Source organism: Lipotes vexillifer, unplaced genomic scaffold, assembly GCF_000442215.2.
Source record: "Lipotes vexillifer unplaced genomic scaffold, Lipotes_vexillifer_v1.1 scaffold538, whole genome shotgun sequence".
NCBI classification, from domain to species: domain Eukaryota; kingdom Metazoa; phylum Chordata; class Mammalia; order Artiodactyla; family Lipotidae; genus Lipotes; species Lipotes vexillifer.
In genome coordinates, this window is record NW_006787547.1 from 564952 (window position 1) to 574942 (window position 9991).

The following is a 9991-nucleotide window of genomic DNA, read 5'->3' on the forward strand; positions in this document are numbered from 1 at the left end:
GGCCTGAATCATGCAGTATGTATAGTATGTAGCATTATAATAACTTTTCAAATCATAATGGTCTGTTTAAATTTTTTTTCTAGACAAAGATCTTCTGAAAGTCATGGCTTTGTACTCTTCTTTGTACAGAAGAGTGCCTAGCATGTAATGAGGTTAAATAAATATTTTCTAAAAATACATAAATAAATTCTCCGTGTGTGTGTGTGTGTGTGTGTGTGTATCTACATGTTTTTCAACAAATCTTATATAACACATCCAGAGCTTAAAGTCTACTACATGATATAAAATATTATAGGTTAAACAGTAAGTGATAAGTTTATGTGAGCGATATAACACTGTAAGTATTGAGTCGTCCTGAGACATTTTCAAAGATCTCTTGGAAGTGTTGATAGTGAATCTTGAAGGATAGTTTTAGGTGTTATTGTTGACTTACAGATTTGAGAGGTTGATATTTGTTGCTTTAGCTTGTCTAGCATCCTTTACCCCTTTTTGCAATAATAGCACACTTGATCTTATAAATCCACATTTTTTACATGTGAGCAGACACCCACCCATCTCTGGCTTCAGGGATAGACATGTGACCAAAGGCTTCCCAGTCAAAGCTCCATAGCCCTCAGCTAGAGCAACTGGTTCAGAAATAGGCACATAACCCAAGTTAGACCATTAAGAGCCTGTTTGGATATATAAACAGTGTGTTCCCCAGATTCCCTTAACCACGTTCTTCTCTTTTTAGATTGAAAACAGTCATTGTGCAGGTTGTCTCTCCACTGTGAGATTTGGGTAAATACCATAGTGTGAGATAGAGGATCTGACTTTGTGAGAGCAACATCGAATAATAGAAAAAGGGAGATAGGCAGATTCCACTTTCTTTTTCTTGTTATGAGTCACAGGTATGGGTTCTCCTTTCAGCCGTTGGGAAGTCTCATGTGCCCAGTGAATATGCCAACTGGGACTACTGCAGCTATCGCTCTGCAGCACATTCTGAAGAATAAATAGTGTGTTAAAGCCTTGTATTGAGATGTAGCACATCATCATTTATCTCACTTGTATTTTTCCCTTACCTTCATTGCCTTAGTTTGAACCTCTAAAAAAAAATGGTGTTAGCACTTTAATCCTTGCTTCAATCTCTGCTTTCTGGGAAATTCAGTCTAAATCGCAGCCATATTTGATACATTTGTTGGAGCATTTCAGAAAGTACTCTTTCTAGTAGTTTGCAATATCTGTAGAATGCAAACCTGGTGCTATCTTGAAAAGAAAGTTTGAGAAGGAAGTCAACAGAAACACACAGAGACAAAGGATTGAGACAAATACCTGAAGATATTATTCAAGGATCTGGATATAGCTTTGATTAATGCAAGCTTTATTACTGGATTTTTCAGTTACATAAACCAAGAAATGCCCTTTCAAAATGTTTTGTTTGAGGTATTTTTCTCTTTTACAATAATAACAAAATCCTGTGTATGCATTTAATTTTAAGAGTAAAAGAAAGATCAGTGTAGTTCAGATGAAACTCTAATGTTTATAGTGCTATTTAGAAACACTGAGAGATCAGATAAGAAAGTTTGGCTGAAACCAAGAGTTGGATTGTGCTGGATGTCGAGTTAAAAACTTGGCTTGCTTTCTTTAAAGTGTAAGGATGCAAGGGAAGTATGTGAAGGAAAGGAGAGTGGATTCGAAAGAGATATCTTTGGGAAAAAGCATAAACAGAAATCTATATTAGTTTTCTGTTGCTGACATAACAAATCACAAACTCAGTGGCTTAAAATAACAAAACATTATTATCCTACAGTTGCAGAGGTCAGAAGCTCAAAAATCTCTTACATATTATTTTTATCAGAATGATTGGATCCTTTGTCTACAAATACCAGGGATATGCCAAGAATGTTAGCAACCTGGGTCATAGGTCAAATTTTGGTTCTCCCCATATGAAAACTTAGTGGAGCTAATATTCACTCAACATTTTCCTAGGATAGAGCTAAGCAAAGGCAAAATACACAACAAATTAAAACAAAGAACAGCAACAAAGTGATAGGTAAGGATTATTTTAATTATTCCTACTTTATAGACAAGGCAGTTAGATGAAGGTAGGGGTTAGACGAGTTGCCTATGTTGATTTCCATAGTAAGTGGTACATCAGGAATTTGAGATTAAATTTGATTTGAAACCTAGTGAAGGTTAAAGAGTACCCATAATTTTCACTCCCACCATTTTAGAATAATGAGTTATATATGGTCATCAGAGCTCAAGCAATATCTAAATTAGAGAATAGCTTTTTTCATGATAGTTTTAATATATTCAAGTTCAGTATCTGTTTATAGTAAACTTTGTAATATGAGTCATAAGGTTACAAGTCAAATAGATATGCATTATATGAGTGCATTTCAGGGAATTTTGCATTTATGAGGCAAACATTGATCTCAGATATTAGAATATTTAATAGTAGTTTTACTCTTTTGAGCCTTCTGCTTGAAATATCTAAAAATTAAAGTCTCCTTTTCTGTGGGTAAAAACAAATTATTACAAATTTATCAAAAATTATTATATTAAAAGATTTTAGAACCCTTGGTAAGTCTTGATAGGGATTTGAATATTGGCATTTTGTTCAACCTCTATTCAATACAGACAGGTTTGTACTTTGGATGTAGCAAACATATACTACATTCCACGCAAAAGACTGAGAACTGCTTCAAAGATAGCACACAAAATATCACATTTTCGCCCCAAGAATAGTCTTTTAAAAAAAAATCTATCTTGTAATCACTATTTACCATGATCCGTCAATACTCAGGCTTTGAAAAAAGAATATTAGCTTGTTGAGCCATAATTCAAAATAAGTCACAATTTAATCTTATTTTTAAAACACTCCAGTTAATTGTAATGTTTGACAGTTTGAAAGATATCTGTTATATTAGCTTAATGGTGTTATTGCACATGAAATTCAGTGACTTAGCAGAATTGAATTATGGGTATTTTGTAAATAAAAGAAAATCTTGAATAAAAATATATAGTTCTTTCCACTCTTTGCTAAATAAATAGGATTTTTTCCTGTTGATATAATAATTAATGAGACATATATGTTTCTTTAAAAGGGAATATACTTCCCACTGTTTGGTTATAAACTTGGCCATTCTGGAGACAGTTTGGTTCTATATTTTACAGTTTGAAAGTCAATGACATACTTTATAATTTCATGTGTTTACTCATTGTGTCAGCTGTGAGGTCATTTAGGCTCTTAGCTTATTCCATGCTATTGCCCAAAATATTTTCAATAAACAAATGAATGAAGCAAACTCTTAACAAAAACATTTTGGAACATAGTAATTCCTTAAATCTGTGGTTCTAAACCTAGGGGACATTTGACAATGTCTGGAAATATTTTTGGTTGTCACAACTGGAAAGGAGGGGATGCCAGAAGCCAGGGATACTGCTAAACATTCTATAGGAAAACCCCCTTACCATCTAAATCCAAAATGTCGATAGTGCTGAGGTTGAGAAACCCTTTCTTAAATCAGTAATAAAAATCAAAAAGCAAATTTTAAAATATCAATATATTGACACAGTAGGGAGTAACTGACCCAAGAAATGTGCAGAGGCAAACTTTATAATTGCAAACAAATTTGTTTGAGTCTCCTGTCAGTTCAGTCTATAGATTTGTGATTATGAAAAGTTGTTTTTGAATGGAGCTTTGTGACTCACATTCTAAAGCAAAGGAATGTAGGAGTGACTGATTTTGTAAAGGATTTTTTTCACTGTGTGTTTGTTTTCTCCTCCTTCGAAAAAGAAAAAGCTGAAAAAAAGTCACTAATTTAGTGTATTAGAAAAATAAAAGGGTAATAGTAGAATAATTTTATACTGGGACAATGTTAATACACAAAGATGTACACTTGGTAGAATTGGGCAGAATTTTTAAATTTAAACTTCCTGTTGGGAAATGTAAAGAGGGAAGCTTGCTGGGTTATAAGATTTTCAGGGTCCATAAATTTAATGTTATTTATAGCTGCTCCTACATTCCCTAAGCATTATTTAATACAATGCCTGAAATATAGAATTTACTTAATAAATATTTGCTGAATTATTTGGTTTCTTTGGCTGTGAATAAAATGGCGGTGTGAAAATTCTGTGTAAACTACAAATCACTATTCAGATGCATAGCCAAATATGCCAATTCTGTATTCATGCTTCTGTCTTTCCAGATATTTCTTTTCCTACCTTCTGTGCTTGGCTACCTTCAGCTCACATACATGGATGCATATGCATGTATATAATACAGAATCAGATAGGTAAACATAACAAATCAAACTCTAAACTTGGTATCTGATGTTAATAGCTAATAGTTACTACATACTAGGTGCTATTTTAGGTATTTCGCATCTGTTGATTTGTTTAATTCTTACAGTAATTCTACTATACAAGTGCTATATATCATCCTCAGTTAAGATGTGAAAACTAAGAAACAGAGCCGTACCATGGTCCTACAGTTAATACCGTGAATGGGATTTAACCTCTGGTATAAAATGCTCTATCTTTTTAATAATGTCCACAAATAGCCTCCAACATTGATAACTGTGGGATGGTTCTTTCACTTGTTTGGAATACTCTATAAACATCAGGTTTTCAATTTCAGATTCTCCTTCAAGGATCAGATCAAAAGCCATACCTATACAGAAAAAAAAAAAAAATCCTATTCTCTTGGATATAGTAGTTCTTTTCCTCTCTCTTCTTAATTAAAATTTGTGGGAAAGATGTTGCAAGTATCAGATAACTTCTTGTATAACTATCAACCCCCAAACTTAACTGTTTAAAACAGCCACTAAATATTAGCTTTTAGTTTTGTGGTTTAGCAATCTGAGCTGCACTCAGCTAGATGGTCATATGATCTTGGCTGGGTTTACTCATGCATTTGTGGCTCTGTTTTGGCTGGCTGTTGGTTGGGGTGATAGGGTTAACTGGGCTATGTGTCTCTCATCATCCAGCAGGCTAGCCAATTAATGGCGACAAAGCTAGTTTCCAAGAGTGAGCTGGTGTACCAGCTCAGAACTGGCACAACATCATTTCTGTCTCATTCTTTTTGTCAAAACAAGACACAGGGACAATGCAGATTCAAGGTGGTAAGAAATAAACTCTACCTCTTCATGGGGGGAGTCACAATGTTACACTTTGAAGAGTCCTGTACAAAGTAAAAGAATAATTGTAGCCAAAATTGCAATCCGTCTACCCAGCCCACAGATGTAATGTGGGCTTGAAGTCAAGCACATCATTTTGTACACAGGGTCTGACACATAGTAAAGGTTTGATGTGAGCTTTGAATCTGTGAGTTATTTTCAATTGTAGAGTTATCTTTTATTCTTGGCTAGAATGATTTAAAAAAAGGAATTGGGGTCATGGCTCATTCCCTGGCCTAATTACAATTACTTTGGATCTTAAATCAATTTTAATCTGTTCCTAGGAATTAGTAGGATGATTTGTCAAAAGGAACATATTTCAAAGATGAGTACCTCAATAACACCTCACACGAGTCAGAATGGCCATCATCAAAAGATCTACAAATGCTGGAGAGGGTGTGGAGAAAAGGGAACCCTCTTGCACTGTTGGTGGGAATGTAAATTGATACAGACACTATGTAGAACAGTATGGAGGTTCCTTAAAAAACTAAAAATAGAACTACCATACAACCCAGCAATCCCACTACTGGGCATATACCCTGAGAAAACCATAATTCAAAAAAGAGTCATGTACCACAATGTTCATTGCAACACTGTTTACAATAGCCAGGACATGGAAGCGACCTAAGTGTCCATCAACAGATGAATGGATAAAGAAGATGTGGCACATATATATAATGAAATGTTACTCAGCCATAAAAAGAAATGAAATTGAGTTATTTGTAGTGAGGTGGATGGACCTAGAGTCTATAATACAGAGTGAAGTAAGTCAGAAAGAGAAAAACAAATACCGTATGCTAACACATATATATTCTGAAAAAAAAAAAAAAAAAAAAGGTTCTGATGAACCTAGGGGCAGGACAGGAATAAAGACTCAGATGTAGAGAATGGACTTGACACAGGAAGGGTGAAACTGGGACGAAGTGAGAGGGTGGCATTGACATATACACTACCAAATGTAAAATAGCTAATGGGAAGCAGCTGCATAGCACAGGGAGATCAGTTCAGTGCTTTATGACCACCTAGAGGGGTAGGATAGGGAGGGTAAGAGGGAGATGCAAGAGGGAGGGGATATAGGGATATATGTATACGTATATCTGATTCACTTTGTTACACAGAAGAAACTAACACACCATTGTAAAGCAATTATACTCCAATAAAGTTGTTAAAAAAAAACCCGATGAGTACCTCAACAATGCAAGATGTACTTGAAATATTTTTCTTTTTAAAAGTTTGTTTAAATCTTCTTGGAGGACTAACTAGCAATACATAACAAAGAGTAGATTAAAATGCACATACCCTTTCATCCATTCTAATTCTAGTAACTAATTCAAAGTTAACAAAAATAAGTTTATAAGGATGTTCACAGCATCATTATAATATACTTTAGTTTGTGCTCTCTTGGAATTTCTGAAATCCATAAATAGGTGGAATTTCACATAGAATCTATTTTTTTCAAAGGGGTAAAGAAAACATTTACAGAAGCAGATGTGATAAAGAGAAAAGATCACTAGACTTGAAACCAGAAAACTTGAATTTTATTTTCAGATATGTTATTTATTATTTGTGTAACTTTAAATATTTAGTAAATATGAACCTCAACTTCAATACATGACATGTGTCATTTATCTTTATAATAATAATAGTAAATGGGATAGTGCATTAAAAGTACCTGTCACTGAGTACACAGTACATTGCACCTAAAAGGTAATTAAAAGTTGCAATGCAGTGTTTTGAACATTAATATTTTAAGATCACTTTAAGTTTATAAGTATTAAAATAGGTATTTTTTAGTAAACACATACAAACAACATAAAGAGAATAAAATACATCACAATTATAACCCTTCAGTCAAATTCAGGATAATCTTTCAAACAACAATAATGTATTATTTCCTTAGAGAATGATGATGGTATAGGACCCTTAAGGATTTGCTCTTTCAGGATCCCTCACATTAAAATTCTCTGGAATAATTTTTGTGTTAATCTGTTACTTCTTTTCAAGTCACTTAAAATTTCTTAGCATCTTTTAGTGTGCCTATATCTAGTAACTAACATTTTAAATTTGCTGAAAGTATTTTATAAACTAAGAAATCTAATGGCAGTATTATCAAAATTGTGGCAAAAGCAGGGACACAGCTCTAAGTGAATATCCAAGAGACACCCCATTAGGAAAGTGTGAGATAATAGAAAATACTCATACTGGCCTCTGCCCCTGGTTCCTGGTGCAAGCTTCTGAAACCCTTGTAAATTCCTTTTTATAAAATGTTTATTTTATATTATAGTTGATTAACAATGTTGTGTTAGTTTCAGGTGTACAACAAAGTGATTCATTTATACATACGCATGTATCTATTCTTTTTCAAATTCTTTTCCCATTTAGGTTATTACAAATTACTGAGCAGAGTTCTCTGTGCTATACAGTAGGTCCTTGTTAGTTACCTATTTTAAACATAGCAGTGTGTATCTGTCAATCCCAAACTCCCAATCTATCCCTCCCCACCATGCTTCTCCCCTGAGCCTGTTTCTGTTTTGTAAATAAGGTCATTTGTATCCGTTTTTTTTTTTTTGGTTCCACGTATAAGCAATATCAGATGTTATTTGTCTTTCTCTGTTTGACTTATTTCACTTAGTATGATAATCTTCAGGTCCATCCATGTTGCTGCAAATGGCATTATTTCATTCTTTTTTTAATGGCTGAGTAATACTCCATTCTATATATGTACCGCATCTTCATTATTCATTCATCTGTCAATGGACATTTAGGTTGCTTCCGTGTCTCGGCTATTGTAAACAACACTGCAGTGAACATTGCGGTGCATGTATATTTTTGAATCATGTTTTTCTTCGTATATATGCCCAAGAGTGGGGTTGCTGGATCATATGACAGCTCTATTTTTAGTTATTAAGGAACCTAAAGAAACTACACGTACTCTTCTCCATAGTGGTTGTACCAATTTACATTTCCACCAACAGTGTAGGAGGGTTCCCTTTTCTCCACACCCTCTCCAGCATTTATTATTTGTAGACTTTTTGATGATGGCCATTCTGATCTGTGTGAGGTGATGCCTCATTGTAGTTTTGATTTGCATTCCTCTAATAATTGGTGATGTTGAGCATCTTTTCAAGTGCCTCTTAGCCATCTGTATGTTTTCTCTGGAGAAATATCTAGGTCTTCTGCCCATTTTTTGATTGGATTGTGTTGTTGTTGTTTTTGATATTGAGCCACATGAGCTATTTGTGAATTTTGGAGATTAATTCCTTGTCGGTCACATCATTTGCAAATATTTTCTCCCATCCTGTGGGCTTTTTGTTTTGTTTTTGGTTTCCTTTGCTGTGCAAAAGCTTTTGAGTTTAATTAGGTCCCACTTGTTTATTTTTGTTTTTATTTCCATTGCTCTAGGAGACAGATCCAAATAGATACTGCTGCAATTTATGTCAGAGTGTTCTGCCTATGCTTTCCTCTAAGCATTTTATAGTATCTGTTCCTACATTTAGTTCTTTAATCCATTTTGAATTTATTTTTGTGTATGGTGTTAAAGAATGTTCTAATTTCATGTTTTACATGTAACTGTCCAGTTTTTCCAGCACCATTTATTGAAGAGCTGTCTTTTCTCCATTGTATAGTCTTTCCTCCTTTGTTGTGATTGATTGACCATAGGTGTGTGGGTTGATTTCTGGGCTTTCTATCCGATACTTAGTCTTTGACCCCAGTTCCTGACACAGTGCTCCTGAAATCCTTGTAATTTCCTGGGTGATAGGAGTGTTTTTTGTTGTAATGAGGCAACTCTGGGTGGGCTCCTAGATGAGGGCTGGTCACAGGAAAGACCAAGCCATGATTAGACGCGTGGAATTTTCAGCCCTACAGCCCTGCACTTGTCTAAAGAGGGGAGAGGAGCTGGAAATGAAGCTAGTATTTGATCATGCCTTTGTGAGCAAGCCTCCATAAAAATCCCAGTAGTATGGATTTCAGAGAGCTTCCAGGTCAGTGAGGGCATCTATGTACTGGGAGGGTGACACATCCCAACTCTGTGGGGACAGAAGCACCTCTCTTGAGACTCTCCAAAACCTCAACCTATGGACCTCTTCATCTGTATCCTTTTCATAGCCTTTAGTAAAGCAGTAAACATAGGAAGTATTTTCCCTGAGTTCTGTGACCCCCTATAGCAAATTAAACCCAAGGAGGGGGACAGGTGACAACCTGGACTTGTGATTGGCATCTGAAGTGGGGTGGAAGCAGTCATGTCCAAGCCCTTAACCTGTGGGATCTGACACTATCTCGGGGTAGATAGTGTCAGAATTGAGTTAAATTGTAAGAAACCCAGCTGTGGTTGAAGATAATTTCTTGGTAAGAGAAAATGCTCACACAGCTTGGGTCAGGAGTGTTGTGAATGTGATAGTAGTGTGAGAGTTAAAACAGACAACAACAACGTGAGTGGAAAACTGATTTTCTAATGTAGAAAGGATAATCAACTTCAGTGTCTGCCCACTGCAACATGGATTTTAGAAATCCTGGGCTCTTTTTGCCTTCTCCCTGATGCCCAGTTGTGGGCAGAGGAAATTAACATACTTTTAAGCAAGAAGTTATTCAGTGAGATAATTTTTAACAGAAGTAACAGAAATGTTCCTTTTCATGAGGCACTTCGGAGTCTTGCCCTTTGTAACTTTGAAAAGCAGAGGAGAAAGAACATGAGAGAACTTGGGAGATTTTAACATATCAAAGCAGTTTTCTTTTATGAAGGATATTTTTCCCGTCTTAATATGCTGGAAAAATGGGTCTCATTGATCATGCTCCATGCATGGTTTAGATGTTAAACATAGTAGTATTAA